Below are 19,540 nucleotides of genomic sequence, written 5' to 3' on the forward strand. Positions count from 1 at the left end.
CAATTATTTCTATAAAAGTGTCGATTTTGTCAAGGAAAGTCTTTTCAAACACAATAACTAAAAGCCAGAAAGACATGCAGCCATTGAATTTTAAACCATCTTTGTGTTTATGGATGGTAAATCTCCCTAACCTCTAAGTTTGGGAAAACTCAAGATTTCTGCAGCTGAAAACCTAAAGAGTCCTGTTTCTCTCATAGCAAAACAAATGAAATAGCATGAGGAGACCCCAAGCAGAAGCTGCTTCTGAGGGCAGCACTGGCCTGCTGGGTCCATGTGGAGGCCTCTCAGTCTCACCTGCACTGTGCTAGATGGTCTTCACAGTGTCAGCCCTGAGCTCTAGGCCTCAGAGGCATGGGTACTCAGACGTGGTTGCCGTGTTCTGAGGAAAGGTTGTCCTTTTCAAAGTCTGCCTGAACTTCCAGACTCAGACCTGTGTACCTCAGCAGAAGCTTGCTCTTCACTAGCTAACCGTTTCTTCAGCTCCAGAGGGAAGGAATGCGGCATAAATGTTAACAGCCATGGCCTGTGTACTTCTACAAAAGTGTTGTCAGTGAACACTTGACCTCTCATGCCAATGTAAAAATAATAACAATTCTTACTTACATGATAATTTCTATGCTCACATGATAATGAATATTTACTTCCCAATGGTGGTTTGTGAGCGAATTCTGGATTCACTGTTACCAAAAAATATTCCTCCCTTAAATATGATCATTCCTTTCTAAAGAGTTCATGGGTCTCAGGGTGATGAAGTCTCTGCTAGGAAGAGCGCATGTTGGCTTTCTTGATGTGTCTGTTGTCTTGATTTGAGTTACTACCTTTCAGTAATAATAATGTTTGATAAGTTAAAATCTGTTTTTTTTTTCACCTGGGACGACCATGTTTGAAGACAGAAGCTAGCTAGTGGCTTCTTAGCTTCTCTGTAACTATTGAAGCCTTTTGATAATTTATGAAAATGAATGCATTAGCTTAGGGGACAAGCATCCATTAGTTCTGACCATTCACTTTTCACATCGAACCAAATCCTTCAGTAAGTAATTACTCAGATAGATACCTGTCACTGCACACATGATACATGCGTTATTTATGTATTATGTGTGCAGTGACTGATACCTATCACCTGCTGTCACATTGTTGGTTAGCAGTGAGCTATGGTATTTGATGACCCAACATGAGTGACATGCTTTTAGGTCTCATCTTCACAACTGGTTATTTATAAGTACTCTTGTAATCCTATGATATTTTAAAACAAAGTTATTAACAATTGACAATTCCAATATAATTTTCAGAATTTTGTACATTTAAAAGAGAGATCCTTTAAGTTCGTAGACAATTTGGATTTGTCTATAAACAAGAACATGTTACATAGATAACATAGCACAGCAAGCAGTGAGCCTATATCCAGTGTTTTAATCACAGAGTAAATATTCTGAAAAAAATGAAGTGTTTTTATTCAGCCTAAAAGTGAAAGATGAGATGTAGCAAAATTAAAACATTTTTAACAAAAGCTCAGTTATTAACATTTAATATTTCAAAGCATATCGCTGAACATTACCAAAATCATACTGCATGTATTAAACAAGTTCCCATTAAATATCCCAGATTCTTGAGATAGGTACGGAGCCTCTCATATAGAAAATATGACGTCGTTATGCCAATAGGTGAGACAGCTGGAAGCAAACAATGCATCATTTGAGAATGTTTTAAAATATGCAGCTCGGGAAACAAATTACGCCCCAGTTATGCACCTTGCTCGAAAAGAAATCACTTACTTTCCCCTATACTGCAGGATGTGAAGTGGTTTTAGACGGAGTTTAAAAGGTACAGAGGCATTTTTGAATGTTTAAATGCCATTTTCTTTGAATATAGAATTTGACACATTACCCTAGCCAAAAATGTAATAAGGATAGGCTTTATAAGAAAGTTTCCTCAAAAACAGTCTTATGGTTTTACTTTGGGAGAAATTAAAATATGTATGAATTATTAATTTTGAACATTAATAATATATCAAAATATTTACTTTGGGAAAATCCTCTGGATATTAAGCCCTATTGAAAGCTTGCATTTGTTTTATATAAAGAAGATTTAAAAGAGACTACCAACATAAATATTTTCATATTATCAGAAATGGTAAAAATTCTGGGTTCCAAGTAGAACTCACTTGTCAGTTGACTCTAGTATTCTAGAAAGCAAGTTGATTCTCTTATCAGGATGAATGGAACATAATTTTTTATACTTATTTCTTGTCCTCTATCCCTCTTCCTGACATTCCTACTGTTTACCATAAGTCCTCTCATTTGGGCAGGTTGTCCACACCCCGGTCAGACTGTTGATACCTTCCATGGCATCGACTGCAGCACAAATTCCTAGGGAGTTCGGGGAAAATGTTCTAAAGCATAGCTGGATGGAGATTTTTCACTTAATGTCCATTAAATTAACTAGAGTCAAAAAGAGGATCTGTGAATAACACAGGATATGTTTTACTCCCCCCATCAACAGAGAATTGTGATGCCTATGAAGAGCAGATACATGCATGGAAATCTATATGCTAGGGTAAAAAGAGGTGAGTATGGCTTCATCATTAGCCAGCCCCCAGCTAACTGCCACCTGATTTCATGAAAGGTTAAGTAGCGAAACCAACCATTCACTCAACCTCCCTCATACAACTGTTACTACTAGCACAGAAGACAAATAGGAACTGGCATTCTGAGTACTGTACCGATCATAAAACTGTGGGGTTGTTATGCCTTCCTTCCCATGGCTCAGAGAAAGTTAATCAATATGAATGGGTTGTTTTAAGGTATTACTCCATTTGCTTTGGTGTTCAAATGAAAAAGAATTTCCTTTACAAAACGAGGTAGGCTTGGTGGTGCAGGCTGATAATTCTAACTACTCAGGAAGCTGAGACAGGAGAATTCTAATGTCAAGACCTGCCTGGACAAATTAGGGTAGCCTTGTTTCAAATTTTCAAATAAATGAAAAGAGGGATTCTGAGGATATCTTTAGCATGGTGCCAGAATGCTTCTCTAGCATGACCTAGGCCGGAGGTTCAGTCTCCAGCATTGCCAAAAAAATGAGAATCTGGAAACTCTCCCTCAGCACAGCAAGACTCTGTGTTCTTAGTGGAATCTCACTAAGCCAAAGCAATATTTCAAAATGCCTTAGAAATTCATATAACAGGGTTAACAAATACCCAGGTGAGTGTTCTGCTGTGCCCGGTGCTGAGGGCTTCAGGCATGTAGCCTCCCTTCCTTCTCAGCACAGAGCTTTGCAGGTAGGCTGGCAACATCACAGTCCTGACTATACAGGTGAGCAGGGTAATGGCTGAGATTCATCAACATCTTAAAGGACATCGAAATGAAGGGGCCTCCATTTGTCTTACTTTAATACCAATGCCAATTCCCCTCCATTTTCTTTGCACTGGAAATACCCTTAGTTGAGTTCTAATCAATTTCAGAGAGCTACAATTCCACAAGGAAGGCCATTAAACAGGGAGAATCAAACCGTTCCCTTTCAAATTGCTTTGAAGATGCCTATGGCACCGTGTTGATCTTTAAGAAGTATTTAAGGAAAATGTTAGCATCTTTACCCAAAAAGAACTTTAAAGATACTAATTAACATGAAAAATGCATACTCAAATACATCTCTTTAATGAGTTACTGCTTGATTAAGCTATGCCTGTGGCAATGCACAAACTTTCCAAATATTTAATTTATGATCAAGTATCAGGATTTTGCTCTCAAATGTAACATTTGGATTATGATAGCTTTCATTTAAAAACTGATATTCCTTTGGGAAATCACTTTGGTTTCCACCCCTCCCCAGCCTCCATCTTATTTGCTGACAGTGTATGAACTCTTTTCTCTTGAAACTTTACAGGGAAGTACTATTGTAAGAAGCAAGAATTATAAAGTTGTTTTAAGCTAGACAGGCCATTAGGAGAATAAATGATCATATTCACAAATGCAGTCCCACTTTGTCAACTCTAAGTGGTTTGCCAAGTAGATGTTTATAATTTGTAACTTTTTGAGAGAGAAAAGAAGGAAAAAGCATTTGCTTAGTAGAACCTGGGTCCTGGGTTGGGGAAATGACTGTGTGGAAAAAGTGCCACCAACACGAACATGGAGACTCAAGTTTGCATCCTCGGAATGCATTAAATGGTGGGTAGCTGCACATGCCTATAACCCCAGCACCAGAGGACGCTGGAGCAAGCTGCACCTTTAAAGTTTAGTGGCCAGCCAGGCAAATCATATCAATGAGGTTCACATTCATTGAGAAACTCCATCTTTAAAAATAAAGATAGAGAGGAATCAAGTAAAACACGTGATGTGGACCTCTGGCCTCCACCAGAACATGTATACATCTGCACACTCACACTGACACATACATACACCACATACCCAGCACGAAGCATCCATGAAACACAGCACACACAAAATGTACCCAGGGTCCATCCCAGGCACAGAGAAAAGTGCGCATGGTGTATTTTGGTTGTGCCTTTGGTTCTTATCTTAGAAGGTGATCGAGGAGATCACAGCTTTAATCAGAGGAACGGGAAAGATGTCTAAAAGCTGAAGCCTTCTCTTTTGATTTTGACATGTGTGTAATAGGATTGACAGTGTATTGCTGTTAATCCAGGGAAATATGTGTAACAGGTGTACCAATGAATACAAACAATTCTAAGCAATCAAGAATGTATACATTGGCATGGCTGTGGCCCAGGGTCAATCAGCAATGCAAAACTTAACAACTCTTGTCACATTTTATATTTTACTTGCTATTATGAAAATAAAATCTGTACCTGTTCTCTAGTTTCAAAAGAAATAAAAGTAGCTATCATGGGTCATAATCAAGTCTATACATGAATATCTTACTTTTTTGAGAACATTTTTCAGGACTTTTATTATGAACTTCAAACTTTCTTCCTCTTGTTCCTGCAGCCCAATCCTTTACCCTCCCTCAGCATAAAGCTATCAAGTGAGCTGACAGCATCTAAATGCAGCTCCCAGACACTGCCGAAGAAATACATTCAAGGTCTCTAATGCATTTCAAAGGTTTGAAGAATATGCATTTTTGTCTTTTATATTCAAAGAAAATGGTGCTGACTAAGGTACCCACGTGGATTATATGTCTTCATTCATCCAAGAGTGAAACAGCTAACATATTTATAATGCCTCTTTCACCTTCTCCTTCTGTTCTCTCCCCATGAATTCCTAAAACGTCTGAGGAGCTCAGCTGCCCTTCGTCATCGCCTTCCCACAGGGAAGTCTAAAAGCTGCCATTATGTAGGAAAGTAGGGGCTGGAAATGTTTTTCCTAAATGGAAAACGGCTGCAGGGTGATGGGATTCTGAGGACTTTTGTTGGGCTGCTCAGTGTATGCTGGTACCTGAGTGGAGGGAAGAAAATGTGTGATGTAGGAATTGTCCTTGCTTAAGAAGCTCAGTGTAGTAAAAAAATAGATGTGTAAACAGTAGCCCTGTAGACAGAGTACAAGCAGGCAGGTGCTTCATCCTGTCAGTCATCTCAGAGATCTATGCCCCTTGTAGAAGCAATAGTAAAGAAATGCACTGCTTAATCTTTCTATATAAAGGAGCTTGCCTATCCAGACATTTGGAACTGAAGTTATTTGTCCTGAAAGGATATAGAATGATAAACGTGCTAACCTATCCAGATTTTCATATTTAGAGTAGTATTTTTTTTTCATCTGGGGTAGCCCGTTGTGAGACTGTATGGTTCTGGGTAAAGTATAAATGGCCCTCCTCCGGTTTGATTGCTGGAACAAATCATTTACTTTATCGTTTTCAAACTTGTTAGCTTCCAATTTGCACTTGTAGTTTTTCAGTCAACTCGCAAGACTTTCTTCAACAGTTGAGACTCCAAGGAAATTCTATAATTTTCAGGTAATGTCTTTAGTTCACAATACTTGAGTTACTTTGTTAATTGAGCCCACTCTTGAAATTAGGATTGGGCCTTTTATTTTATAGCCATACTGTGAGAGGCAAGCCCTACACTCTATCTAGGCTAGGCTGAAAGATAAGCATAAATGAGGCTTAATCTCAAACTTCATATAGAGGTGCTACCATTCAACGTTTAGTAAGAGGCTGTCAAGCGGTTAACACAGGCTGTCAAGATACAGGTTAGCGGCAGGCATGGTGGCACATACCTATAATCCTACATAGTAAATTCAAAAGTTAGCCTGGGCAACTTAGTGACACTTCATCTCAAAATTCACAGCGGAGCCTATGGATGTAACTCTGAGCAGACTTGTCTACAGTGTGCAAAGCACAGAACTCAATCGCCAGTACTGGAAAGGAAAGAGAAAAGACAAGACTTGAAGATGTGGAACCTGATGCCTCCCTCATTCCTCATTCAGAGCAGCACAGCCAGGTCCTCAGGACAGCCTGTGGAATGTCAGGAACCCACTGGGCAGAGCATGCAGGGCTCACCTCTCAGCACCCCACACTGGGGAGGAGTTTATTCAGCAGCAGCACAGGAGGGCTGTCCTCCTGAATCTGTTCCCATGTTCATTAGCTACTGAGCCATCAATCTCAAATGTTCACGAGCTGGTTTGAATCTCCTGCTTCTTGTCTCTATGGCTCTTTGTTTGATTCAGTCATGACTGGTCAGCTCGTTTGTGATTGAAGACCTACCCAGGATCTGCCGTTGTCATCCTGTGTGTTTGTTAGGAATACACTTTGGGGAGAGTCCTGTTGCTAATACCATAAATCTCCCCTTCAGCGGAGCTACTTCAACTGACAAGCACAGAGAGAAAATACTTCCATATAAGATTATAGAAAGCGTTGAATATTTTTAAGTTATCTTAGAGAGATGGGAAGAGCTACGGATTAATTATTCCATGCTGTTACCATTAATGAGTTTGAGACTGGGGCATCTTGGCAACCAGTTGAAGTGAAGCAGTGAACGATGCTTGTTTCGATAGCATGAGGTTTCTTGGACACTTTATCAGCTCATTAGTCAATATTTTTGTGTGCATGTATGCACCTGCATTTATATGATAAACACTTCCTACAACAATCATATGGAGGTCCGAGGACAGCTTGCAGAAGTCCCTGCTTTTTGCCTGTCTTGTGGGTTCTGGAGATGAAACTCAGATCTTGGCAGCAAATGCCTTACACTGGAAGTCATCTTAACAGCCCATCTTTGTATTTTAAGAACTGTCCATCAACACGAATGTGACACTAGGTTGTGCACGTGATATATCATGGGTTTTGGAGTCAGAAGATTTTGGCCTGAGCTTCTGATTTGGAGACTCAACATGTGAGCAAATCTTTCCCTTTTGAAACTGGAGAGTGGGTATTGGCTGAACCACAGCCAAGTATACTAGTTGAGTAGATCATGAAAAGATCGTGTGGAGAATGCAAATACTGACAAACAGTGGAACATCTAGCTAGCCATTCTTTTACAGCTGTGATCTGTTAAGTCACCAGTGCATTCCCTTTAATAATAGTTGTTATTTTCAACCGTGATAAATGATGTGCTTTCCTTCCACGTGGACCGAAAGCCATGATTCTCACAGAATTCTTTACAGTATCTCCAGTTAGGAATCATTCTGTTCATCGTAAATATATAAAGCATTTAATATAAAAGTCTCTTCCTTACAGCAGAATGTCTCGGTGTTTATTAAAATGCTGACAGGTTCGACAGGAGCAAGAAGTAGTGGTGCGCTGTCGTGCAACAGCGGGGCTATGAATAATGGTGATGGACTGTCCATTTCAGAAATCTCAGATAAAAACATGAAAGAGTTTTATTCTGAAGAAACGGTAAATCTTCAAGAACTTGATACACACAGTATCTGCTGTATATGAATATCAAAACATTACAAAAAAATTTGTTATCTCTTTAATGCAAAAATGAAGCAAAATGTAAGAAAATACCTAGAACATTCGTTTTCTTTCAAAATGAAGTCAGTGAAATGAATCATTTCAAAGTGAAGTCAATACCTTTGATTTCAGAGGATATACAATAATAGTAATGCTAATTTTTCAAAGTTCCAAACATTCTGGGCATCAGAAGATATCCAAGCTTTTGACAGTTGCTATGATGGAATTCATTATATTTGTCATAGCTTGATGCTGTTTTCAGAATTCAGGTTCAAAACTGTGGAAATGTGCTATGAGATCCATTATTTGTTCACGTCCTGTGTGCACGCCCTGATACCAACAGGTATCATCCTTATGCAGATTTGGGCTGTGGTATATGAACCTCATCTGTAAAGTAGTCAGATCTACTAAGTTATTTACACATAGTAAAAAAAAAGTCTCTCACGTGTTTCAGATGCTAAAGTCTAAATCCCTAGCATTTGAACTGTGCCATGAAGGGGAGACCACAGAGCAAGGAGAGTTCTGGAGTCCCAGAGGTAACAGGTATAAGCATTGATCATGGAGTAATAGTGATGGTCCATGAGGCTGAGTTGCATTTCTCATTGCTGTGTCAAAATACCTAACAGAAACAAATTGAGGCAGGGTTTGTTACACTTTGTTTCTGTCATGCCCAGGAAGGCCTCCTGGCCAGAGCAGCTCTGGCTGGAGTAACAGGAATGGGAGGTAGATGCTCACACTGTCTAAGCAGAGAGAAATGAATGCTGGTATTCAGCCACCTTTCTCCCTTTTCATTCATTCTGTGGCCTCAGCCCATGAAATTTGAGGGTGGGCCTTTTAAAACCTCATTCAGAGAACACTCGTAACCACTTCCAGAAGTGTGTCTTCTGGGTGACTCTCAGTCCTGCGACACTGGCCCTCAGGATTAGCCCTCATCTCCCCCCCTCTCCCGTTGTGGGGCAGGGTACATGCAAAAAAGCACACGAACAGCTGTCTGCCATCTGCAGATGAGGCCACTAGTCATCTCAGGAACAAGAAAGAAGCTCATTGGAATGAAATGCAAGTTTGGCTGTATTTTTAAGATATCTTCCTCTTGAAATTATTTTAAACTTCCTAAGTATTTTTGAGTTCTCCAAACTTAGAATTTATTAACTATGTCTTCAACCTCAAGAATCTATCTTCATCCCCAAGAATCTAATTCGGATTTTACTAACTGCATCCTAGGTTGCAAAAGAATCTACTGCAGTTACTATGGCAACCATTGGTGTTTCCTTTTGCTGACTTGGAATTTTTTTTTCTGGAATTCATTCTTTTTCAGATCTAGTGAATACTTCTATCTCTTCACATCGGGAGCAGATGAATTAATCTTTTGGGGGCTCTTTGTATGTGGTGAATATTTTGTCCTTGGTCACTTCAAATTAGAATTTGAAATTGAAGTCAAGGTGGAGAAACCTATGGGCAAATAGTAATATTACCCAGTCATCACCCACGCCGTGACTATATGATATGACTATAACAGATACTATATTTCTGTCTCTTGATAGTTTCCAATTACATCAAAAAGCACTTGTACATGGTATTAGTGAATTGGTTTGTATCGATGAGATTTCTGCATAACTGATACTAAGATCTCAGTGAATAAATTGTGTGGTAACTTTCCCTGTGGTCAACAAGGGGCTAGCCATGGCATCCAGGATGGTGACAGGATAGCGACACCATTTCACCAGTGTGTGGAGAGAGCTGACATCCTATCAGGCTAAAAATCATTAAAGTCATCAATCAAAAGCAGTGCCTACTTCATTAAGTTGGGTGCTACTGAACTGCTTAAAAGTGTTACTGGACCTTTTAATGCAAGATGACACTAAATCACCCATAAAAATATTTAATTATGGGCTGGAGAGGTGACTCAGTGGTTAAGAGCACTGACTGCTCTTCTAGAGGTCCTGATTTCAGTTCCCAGCAACCACATGGTGGCTCACAACCATCTGTAATGGGATCTGATGCCCTCTGGTGTGTCTGAAGACAGCTACAGTGAACTCACATAAATAAAATAAATCTAAAAAATATTTAATTATGATTGTTAACTACTGTCAACAGCACATTTCTGAAGTGACAGATTAGCTACCTAAAGTAGGCTCCTACCATAGTAAAATAGTCTAGGTAGAGTATAGGACTGAGAACTTGAGCAGAACCTACTAGGACCAGGAGAGAAGCAGAGTTAATGCAAACAAACTCACTAAAAATATGAACGTTGTTGGGGGCTCAGTCTTGTTATTGGGAACAGAAAGAATGTGGATCCTTGTTACAAACTGGCCAGAACCCTACTGGAGTTGTCTCTGCTGGTGACTTTTTAAAACAATACTTTTGAAGCAATTGAGGTTCAAGCTAAGGATATTTTGAAGTAAAATTGTGTCCTGCATTTGTTACTGCACTGAGAGAACTTGTTAAGAGGAGAGAGACAGGAAGTATACTAGGAAACAACAAGGAACTAGGGCTCAATTGTTCTGGGAAGTCACAGACTATTCAAATGACAAAACATCCAAAATTAAGAGTCTGGTTATGAAATAATGGCATGGGGAAAAATGGTTTATTGAATGTGGCTGTGAAACTACTGAAAGTGAAAAAAATAATTAAAAGCTCAAAAGACTTCATCATAAGGGATTAAGGGTGTGCCTCACAGAGCTTCCTGCTTAGAAATTCTAACTTGGAAATACAATCCTGAAACAGAGGCAAAGACAGAGAAGCCTGAGTTCATCAGAACCACACTTTTGACAAGACCTTTCTTCATAGCCAAACATCACTGGGCCATCAGTGAGAGACTCACAAAAGTTCTTGAGAAGATGATGTCATCCAGAATATCACCTTCTTGAACTGCAGGGAATGAAGAAGCACAAAGAGAAAGGCTGTTAGCAACTAACATGTTCCTTTCAGGCAGAAGTGGGGGTTGCTGGGTAAGAGTCCAGCCTGTTCAACCCCTTATCTTAGCCTGGGGAGAGCCTCAGCAGAAAATCAATTAAGTCCACTCAAGCTTGGGTCTATTGAACTACAAGATCTTTTGAGTGTCCAAAGTCACTGAGTTCACTTGTGATTGGGCATGCAGTAATCTAGTGCAGATATTGATCAGAAAAGTGCAGTGCCCGGGGTTTGGGGGAGAGAGCAAGTGTTTTTTGAGATTCTTGTGTTCACTTATTCTGAAGGCCCTAAGTAGATGCTTCCACTGAAAGCCAGTTCTTAAAGTGCTGTATTTTCAAGATGGTTTCTATTCAGTTGTGAATGCCTATTTCATACCTAGGTACTGCCCACTCTTTTCCAATTCCTGTCCATTTCAGTGTACAGTATAATGAAGCATATTTTGTGTCTCTCTAGGACCAGAGTCGAATATAGTATTATGGAATGTCTTATATCTTCCTTATGGTTTATATTAGTCCAGGACTTAGCTACTGTACATTAAAACACTAAACATCAACCTGTATCTCTAGGACAGTTCTAAAGAAGACCATAGTGGGGAATTCTGTTTTCACACTCGATATTTTTGTTATATCAGAAAGTAATTAGTTCTGCAAGTAGCAGAAAATAGTATGACCTAGGTTCACATTGTTTAGGTATCTGGAGCATCAGGGTGGGGCTTGTGAGAACGGCCAAGTCAGCACTGCAGAACATACCAATCTGAGTCATTTTCTTTCAGATAAACAGAAGGGGGTAGAGAGGAAAGACACAGGGTGGGGACCTGAGTTGATGTACTAACAGTTTGCTAAACTACTAGAGAAAGATAAGCCTTCGGACACAGCACGGAGGTGGATGAGCTCTTAGGAGAAAGTAATGCTTGTGACTACACATTTTCATAAGAGAGCACATGATTCTGTATTCTGGTTTTAAGGTATATTATACTGGTCAGGGCTCCCCTGCAAAGAACAAATCCATATAGCTAATCCACGAAGGGATTCATTAGAACATATTAAATGCCTTGCAGAATAGGTAAGGCTGTTTAAAAATAATTGTTAGCTTTTAGCTTCCTGGAGCTCTTTCACAGCACTGGGCTGCCCACAGCTGCTATTTTCAGTGGGAAGTACCTCCCTCCAAAACCTCTAACGTAACCCCACTGCACCGCAGCCAGCATCTTGCACTCTATTTTGACCCGTGTGAAATACCACTTTTTTTTTTAAATTAGTGTGACCCAAAGCATTATCTAGTACTGCACAGCAATGCATATAAGAGATTTTAAGCAGGGCAGAAAGGAATATCACAAGGTCAGTAGAGTTGGCGAACAATTCACAGCAACCTCTCTCCTCACCCCAAAAGAGGCTTAATGAATTAAATTAATGAGACCAGGAGAAACATTGCATTAGAAAAGTCATTCTTTGTTTGGGAGGCAACAATAGAAAGATCAAAGACCTAAGATAATTTTCCTTGGAATGTTCCTCAATTTTAGGCTGTACTGAAAAAAAATTAATGTTTTTGTTTTCCTTTTTTTCAACTTAAGTTCTCTATTGGATGTTCTTAAATGGAGATAACCAGACTTTTAGTTTTTTCCGTTGTCATTTATTTCATGCCCTTGTGAAACCTGCCTCGTGACATGGTCATAGATCATTAAAATCTTTTAGTCATTTCTAATCTGTGGCTAGACTTCACCGCTGTCCGTTTAGACAGTGACTCTGTGTCATGGTTTGGTAACATATTGTTGTCCCTCTCATCAGCATATTTTGGCAATGAGCCGCACATTATCTGAACTAGCTTCAAAAATACTAATGTCAAAAATAACCCCAGCTTACAATGGGCTTACAGCAGGGAGGGCAGATTTAGTAACTGAGTCAGCCCTAGGCCAACTGCCACTTGCTGGATTTGCTGGCTAAAGTCATATGTTTGGGTGTTATTTTCTGTGACTTACACCCAGAACCCGGCTTTAGATGTAGGTTGTAACAGAGAAGAATAGAAATCAATAGTGGTGGACAATCTCTTCCCAGCATTCACAGGTATTATAATCTGTGTGGGCATGACATGACAATGGTCAGCTTAGCATCGCTGCCGTTTGAGAATGAGGCAGCCTTTGACATTTCTTTGAATGCTGTTCATTAGTGGAAACTGGTGGGACGCACTGCTTCTTGTTTTAAGGCCTGTTTGTATTTTCATGAGTGCCCAACGAAACTGAATTGAAAGCTGCTCAATAACAATAGAAAATGACTAATCTCAGCCAACAGATAATCTGTACTAGTTAACTACTGGCTAAAAGGAAAGCAAAAACAGGCTTAAAGCAAGCCACCAGTGGACAGCTGTTGAACGTTCTTTCCTTTCTAACCTTTGGTCTTCCTTGGTAACTGATGGTAGTTTCTTTGGTCATCTCTACCTTCATGCTTGCTTATCTTTTATGAAGCTGAAAGAAGTGTGTGTGTGTGTGTGTTGTTTTGCTTTCCAAAACCGCCACCCCTTCCCGTCATTATTTACACACCCTGAAATTGGAGAAGGTTACTCTTTGTTCACCCTTCTCATGGAACAGTGATGGAGAAGTTAAAGAGGATGACAGCTCTTACAGGTCACTATGGTGACCATCTAGGGCATTGTGCTCAGGATGCTCTTAGCCTTGTCTACTGACAGCCTCCTCTCTGACCACTCAACTGTCCTGGTTGGTTGAAAATTTTCCTGATTGCCCCAGTTATGACAGAGTTAAATGATAGTGTAAAGTATGAGAACTGTTTGAAAATGTCAGTGGTAGCTGATGTGTTTGGTGAATACAGATTTTCTCATTAATAATCACCGGGGTAAAATTGCCTGCATGACACTTGAGTCTCTAGCAACCCTTGAAAGCTAGTTTATCTATTGAGAGTGCTTTCAAGTATTTAAACAGTCGTTTGTATTTGCATGCATGAAAGTTAAATGACTTGAAATTCTTGTAGATTTACAATAATTGAGAGTTTATTTTCCATCAGTAATTTTAAAAGAAGGCTTGCTTAATAAGAATTCTTACAATTTAGAAACATATATGGAAGTCTGATAATACATATTCAGGGTAGATTTTTTTTTCAAAAGTAACTTTTTACCACTTGCTATTTATTTATTATTTTTCATGAAGTTGTTTCACTTAAAGATGGATTCAAGTTTTGAAATATTTTTATTTTTAAAATTAAAATATAATTACATAGTAATCCCCTCTCTCTTTCTTCTTTCCAGTGCTTCCCATGAGCCACCCATGCCTTGTTCTTGCTAAAATTTATGGCTTTTCTTTCTTAATTATGGCTCTGTGTGTGTGTGTATGTGTGTGTGTGTGTGTGTGTGTGTGTGTACATTTCCATATATACATGAACACAGCCTGATCAATCCACACAAGTTTCTTGTGTGTGAATGATTTCATAGCTGACTGTGTGGCATTGGCTAACCAATTTGTGGCCCCTTCCTTAACGCAAACTATTTCTTCTGCTCTTAGCATTCCTTAGTAGCCTGTAGTAAGGATACCATTATTGTAGTAATTATTGGTAAAGAAAAAGTATCTAAATAGAAAATATTTGAAATTTTTGGTGAGCAGAGCAAAAATCAATAAAATAGACTCCTTTTCTGATTCTGTAATTTTCTTTTTCACTTATAATTTCTGAAGGCTATTTTCTGTTATGTTTCAGTGTCGATTCTAGTTGCAGATTTTTTTTAATGTTTCTTGCCTCAAACCAGGTTTTCATTTTCAGTGATAGCAGGTAATTCATGTTTATTGTAATGGAATTATTAATATTTGGGGGAAATTTAATTGAATCATAAAGCAGTTATTTTCTTTGTCTCCTGACCTGACAGTGCCTTTCTATAATCCGTTGGATACATAAAGCCCCTAGAAAGCTTACAGTAGCAGTCGGAGTGTTCACTTGTGAGACACTTCACAGAAGGTTGACGAAGGGATTAAGAAGCCATTAGGGTCCATCACTGTAACAGTAAGACACAAAACAGCCAAATATTTCATCATTTGGATTCCCTGGGTTCTTTTTAAGCAGTCCAATCTACAGCTCTCAGGTGGTGCTAACACACTTCAGTTCAGGTTGAAGGTTGTTTGTTTGGGGTTTTTTGGTTTGTTTTGCTTTGTTTTGTTTTTTTTTTTATTTTTTGCCTTGTAAATAATTTAATGCAATATCTCCACCGGGACCATGAAATCACAGAACACAATTCAAAAGGAATTTTTATAGAATATCTATTTCTGTCAGTCTTGGTTTCCTGAACTGGGAAGATGGCTCAGTGAGTAAGTGCTTGGTGCAGAAGGTGAAGACAAGAGTTCAGATCCTCAGAAGCAGAATAAATACCAAGTTAGGACAGCAGCCTTCCAGTCATCCCAGTCTCAGAAGGCTGGAGTACAGATCCCCAGAGAAGGCCGGCCATCATTCCCAAGCTCTGGGTTTGATTGAGAGACCTACCTGCCTTACTGAGTAAGGTGGAAGAATGACCAAGGATGATCGATATCAACCTCAGATCATCATATGCATGTGCGCCCCACATAGAAGTATGCCCACACAGATGCAAACAGGCATAAGTCCAAATGTGCATCACACGCGCACACACACACACACACACACACACACACACGCAGAGGAAAAGAAGACACAGATTATTGAAAGATAGTTACTCTGTGCTTCTTCCTCCAGTATTGTGCTTCTCGATTACTACACATCAGCACTGTCCTAGGCTGCAGTTTGCTGCCAGTGTAGAGTGGTTAATCACCGTATCGGGCTTCATTTTCAGCTTGTCAGTTAGTGTACCGAGAGCCAGGTTCACGTTTTCATAAGGACCTAAGTTACAGGAGCCTCTGCTATTCTTATGAGTTAATAAAAATGGCAGTTATTTACTTGTACACTTTTTCTCGGGCAGACGTGTTTGCTTGTGTGGACAAGCGGAGGAAGAGTATGCATTCAGAGAGGTCTTTACTCCGTCACTGCTCTGGACTATGTGCTGTCTAAATGATGGTCACAGGGGGAGAGAGCTGGGAGAGAGGGGCAGTTCTGGTAGTACTGAGGTCTGTACTGTTACAGAAATGTGAACCTTTTTATCCTTCATGGATGCAATTGTATAAAAGTTTCCATGATGTGTTAGTAAGTCTAACTTGAAAATCTCAGGATAGCTGTTTGGTTGCTGTGGACACCACTCCATGTGATACTCTGGACCATAGAACAGACTCTGAGCCTGTGCTATGATACTTGGAGTCACTGGGACTCAAAGACTAGAATCCAGGTGGCCTCATGGTTCCTGGAGGGAGACAGAGTTCAATTCACACTTCTGGCCCTGGGTAAATCTCTGAGAGGCTCTACCTGAGCCTCAGTTTATCTGTCAGTGAGGATAGCTCAATACATTGATTATGCTAATCCAGGAGGGAGAGAGCATGTGTGAACCATGGGGGAAAACAGGGAATGATGTGAAGGAAGAAGAGTGGATGGAGTCAGCCATAGCCAGGGCCTGTTGTGGCTCTTCTCCATCTCTGCAGCTTACCAGATATGGACAGAGGTCACCATCTCAGTAGCATCCTCTGGAGGTGCTTTTAAATTAGCCTACTTAGAAGAGGGCAATTTGCCATTTGATTAATACACAGTAACTTTTTAGAAATAACTAATTAGTAAACAAAATCACTTAAGAAAGCCCTGCCTCCCACTGCTTTGTCTCTGTCTGATTGAAGACAAGAAAAAAAATAAAATTCCAGCCAAAGTAGGATATAATCTAACAACAATATTTTTGCTTGGTTTAAAGACCACTCAGAAGGCAGAAATAAATTTTTATTTTGAAACTATAGTCTACAAATAATATAAAAAGAGACATGAAACAGAATATAGTGATATGGATTAAAAACATGGAATAAAGAATTTCCTACAATTATAAAGAAATTTTCTAAGAGTTTGATTGTATATGTATGGATGTCAGTAGATGTGTATGCATAGGCAACGATTAACATACAGACACGGTGGAGTTTTGGGGGGGGTGTGAAGGGAATGAGCAATTCTGGAACTGAGCTTCTTTATCTTGTGATAAGTAGTAGAAAATTAGAAAAATCTCTAAGGTCTCACTTAACCTTATCTTTATAGAATTGCTTCTACTATCAGGCATTGTGAGCAATGTAAGCCCAACAAAGCATTTATCTAAATGGAAAACTGAATCAAATAATATTTACATAGCATTAGTGCATAAAGCTCTCAGCCGAGGAGTAGAAAGGGAACTTTAAAAGAAGAAATAAAACTTCTGGGGAGGAAAAAGATGGGTAGCAATACCATTCACTACTGGAATAGATAGAAAATGCATCATTAAAGTACCAGCTGCTGGGCGTTTAGCTTAAATTCCAAGTATGCATTGTTTCCTATGATGATGTGAAATGAAGTCTTAACACAATCCCCATCTGACAGAGGAGAATTCTGAGCCATAAAAAGGGTTGCTTCTCTTGTCTAAGTTCTCTGGAGGTGTGGGACGTGAGATCCTACCATCGCGGAGTCTGCAGCCCCTAAGTCTTTGTAACCTATGAAATAAACATCATCTGTGACAACTGCCCCATCAGTAGAGATCAGAGAAGTGAGCCATCTCCAGGGTTGCACACATATGCAGAGTTACCCTGTCAAACCATGGGGCTATTAAACCCCTTTAAACATATACTTCTCGCTGCAGTATGCTAAAATTTCCCGTGTAATTCTCGTCTTTGTGGTGACAGTTTAATGAGCACTGAGTTGAATATCTACCTATAATTAGATTTTTTTCCTGCAAAAGGAAAATGGGGAGATCAGCTGTAGACCCAGGCTGGAGATGAGCAGTCATCATAGTGACAAGTCTCTTCTCAGCTGGGCCTGCTGCACAGCCTTCTGTGAGAAGGTTCTCATTACCGAAGTGGACAGTCTTTCCAGTCTGCTCGTTGTCTAGGGACCAAAGTGAGCATGCCTCATTGGCATTCCTTCTTCTTACCAGGAGCTATTAAGGGGTAGTCAGAATATTGTCTATGTCTAAATTCCAAGACCCTCCCATAAGATCTAGCTCTCTTCAAATGCTAAGGAAAGGTATGGATGGAATGTTACACCTGCCTCCCGGATGGCCCAGGTAAGAGAGCTGATGCTCTTTCCTGGCTTTCTTCCCTTTGCTTTTCCCTGTGGGATTCATTTGTGGCTTGTATGTCAGGAGAGAACAGTCAGGAAGCTGGCTCCTGCAGTCGCTGGCTTTCTGCTATGATGTACATAGAAAGAGTCACAGACCAGAGCTAAGTCCTGCCTTCATTCCCCCATTGCCATTGGGCAGCAGGACTGTAGTGATGATTGTCATCCCTTCCGTCATTGTCTTTGAGATGATAACTGAGAAGTGACAAGAGTGTGAAGTTGAAGATGGCCGAAGCGTCCTTATTAGTTCTCTCTGTGGTACTTAGGTACGGTCACTATGCATGACATTGTTCCAGACGACAGATACTGGCTTGAAATTTTAAGAAGAAATATGGAAAATATTTCAGAGGCTAGAGGTGCACGGTTCTGTAAAAGTCCATTTCTGAACTCCTAAAACAAAGGCTTTGCAGCACTGGGCTGGGGTTTTTGTCACTGCCTCTTGGTGACATCTTTTCCGTCGGTGGTATAGTTCACAAGCTTTACCCTATGTTTTGTTTTGTTTTTTTCCCCCCAGAATCGCCATTGTTGATGGTGTGTGAGTAACATTGTACATGCAGGAAGGAGACAGTCTATTCTAACACTGAGGGTGGTAAGGCAAAGTCTTCAGTCACTAAGGGGGGGCTGACCTCCAGGCTGTCAAGCCAATTATCCCAGCGCAGTATGCCTGCTCACAGGAGCACTGGGCCGTGGCAGGTGATGAACGAGTGCTTTCTGTGGCCCTGGGCTCATTCCCAGGAGAAAGACTAAGTTGAAAAATGATTTTCCCATTATGGTGGGTAAGCGTGACAGAAGTCAGATACTGTCTTGTACATCCCTGCTGGCATGGCATGTGTGTGGAGGTCTAGGTCATGACTGGTATGATGTTCGATGTGGAGATAAGAGAAAGAAACCTTCCCATTCACTGTTCTGTTTGCAATGAAAATCGGCCCCAGCAGAGTAGGCCATCTGTATTTTGAGTTTTGCTGCTGCAAGGCAAACCTTACCTTTCTTATGGAAGTTAGAAACTGGTGCTGGCAGAATCTCACCTTGATAGCTCACGATTCATATCCAAGTGCCCTTGACTCCTACATAACATTAGAGACCAAGTCATCATTTGGGAGACGCTAAACAGGCTGAAAGGCTGTTTTACTTCATAGATTTAGTAACAGGCGTGTTACTATAGGCAAAGAGAAGTTGGATATTTGTTTAGTGTTCTTGATCTGCTTTTGAGATGAAGACTTGAAAGAAGCCTGGAGTCAAAGGAAGTCTCTTAATCTTTTCTTCCTTGAGCTTCTGGGATGACGTTAGGCCATGCCATCTGGAAAAGATGTTCATGTTAAACTTATACTCAAAAGCTTCAGCTCTTTGGGAGAGTTGGTCTTGTTTATCTTGTCTAAACATAAATAGGCTCCCATCTAAGGATCTTTGCATGTATCTTTGGTGCGGAGCCTTAATGGGCTCTTTGGAGCCTCTAACATTCTGTAGTCTCATATTAAGGGTTACTAAAACACCCCAGTAAAGCATATCTGTCAGTTTTGTATTTTATTTGTGGACATGAATATAAAAGGCAAACTAGATATCTTTCAGAGTTATTAACAGATATACTTAATAAAGTAGATTCATATGAGCTAAAACATAAGTAT

At 40.0% G+C, this 19,540-nt stretch overlaps 1 protein-coding gene across 5 annotated transcripts in view; it reads left to right on the plus strand.

The window, feature by feature from the left end:
• Znf385b (zinc finger protein 385B) overlaps positions 1-19,540 on the plus strand; it is a 402,760-nt gene that overhangs the window by 238,516 nt on the left and 144,704 nt on the right. Inside the window, exon 1 of one of the 5 annotated variants that reach the window (XM_029474274.2) lies at positions 12,746-12,809. The exons of the other annotated variants lie outside the window; for them this stretch is intronic. The gene's annotated coding sequence lies outside the window, so the exon portion shown is untranslated. Of the gene's footprint in view, positions 1-12,745; positions 12,810-19,540 lie in introns of those variants that run through there. 5 annotated transcript variants of the gene reach the window in all.

Source organism: Mus caroli, unplaced genomic scaffold (genome assembly GCF_978045245.1).
Source record: "Mus caroli unplaced genomic scaffold, Mus_caroli_1 scaffold_2, whole genome shotgun sequence".
Classification (NCBI taxonomy): Eukaryota; Metazoa; Chordata; class Mammalia; order Rodentia; family Muridae; genus Mus; species Mus caroli.